Source organism: Rhagoletis pomonella, unplaced genomic scaffold (genome assembly GCF_013731165.1).
Source record: "Rhagoletis pomonella isolate Grant_MI unplaced genomic scaffold, Rhpom_1.0 Rhpom_scaffold_00015, whole genome shotgun sequence".
NCBI classification, from domain to species: Eukaryota; Metazoa; Arthropoda; class Insecta; order Diptera; family Tephritidae; genus Rhagoletis; species Rhagoletis pomonella.
In genome coordinates this window covers 5,710,596-5,712,103 of record NW_023458569.1, presented here as the reverse complement: position 1 = coordinate 5,712,103, position 1,508 = coordinate 5,710,596, and positions in this window count along the sequence as shown.

The window sequence follows — 1,508 nt, the reverse complement described above, 5'->3', positions numbered from 1 at the left end:
TTTTTTTTTGCCTTTTTTAAGATATTTGCCTTTTTTTGCCTTTTCCACCTTTAAAAAAGTGATTATAGCATTTACATTTTTTTTTTAAGATTAAAAATATACACATTGCCCATGCGGCTTATAGAAGCGCAGAGACCTCTTGCCAAATTGGTGTTGGAAATTCAAAGCCGTTTTCTCAGCTATCGAAGGCTTGGAGACAATAAGGGGTGTTGATAGAATTATAAAGGGCGAGGAAAACGCCCTTATTCCTGATAATATGAACGTTTCAAACGTTCCATATTTAAATTGGGCTCCACTTGTATCAACTTACGTCGAGCGAACATTTAGTACATTCAAGGCTTTTCTTCGCGAAAATCGAATGGAAATGCTGCCAGAACACTTAAAAATGCATCTTGTGGTTCAATGTTACTACAACTATACAGATTAAAGTTTTATGAGTTAGAAACCCGAAAGGATAAAATAGTCAAAGATTCAAAGTACAAATTTTTCATATAATGAAACTAGTCATAGTTTTTCTCTTTTTACTTGTAATATAAATGTATTTTTTTGATTGTTCTTCGTATTTTCTGTCTTTTAGGTGCCTTATTTTGCTTTTATTGCCTTTTCCTGCCTTTTTGCTATTTTGTTTTGCCTTTTTTGCAACACCTAGCGCCTTTTCCTGCATTTTTCGCTATTTTATTTTGCCTTTCCCAGCCTATTTCGTTATTTTATTTTGCCTTTTTTATAGGTTTTTAGGTCCTAAAAATCCGTTCCCTGCTTATGACCTATGTTGGAAAATAGGCTACTATTTTAAGTGTTATCACGTATTAAGAAAGCTTAATTAAATTAATACGCATAAATGACTGAACTGATTTGCATTAAAGTTTGCACACAGATAGCTTATGACCTAGACTGGAAAATAGGCTACTTTTTTAAGAATTGCCAGCTGTTTGAAAATGAAATTTTGTTCAAAGATGGTTTATGACCTGGATTGAAAAATAGGCTACTTCCTTAACCGGTTTTCCGATCAGAATGAAATTTAGTACACTTACTACGGATTTCGGAAGGATGGTCTTAGACTGAAAGTAGGTCCGATAACTCAAGACCCCTCCCATACAAATTGGAATTTTCATATTACATACATATCTCTGGAAGTATGTGTGGGAGAGAACTGAAAATTGGTATAGTGATATGTATGTGAAATCAATGATGGCAGTAATCGATTCAATTAATTCAATCTGATTACAGTTAATCATGATTAATTTTAATCTGACTAAACAGTTAATCGTAACCGCGATTAAAAAATTAATTTTTAATCGTTAACTCTTAATTCGTTCAAGTAGGTTTGGTGATTAATTAAGTTATGCTGGAATTTCCCTGTGCACACAAAGCAAGTTAATTAGGTATGGCTAAGTCGAACTTCCTCATCAATCTAAGCAATTTGGTGTGCATTTTGTAAAAGTTCCCAGTTTATGTATTACTAATAACAATAATTATAATTTTTTTATATTATGTGCTTTTTATAAGCG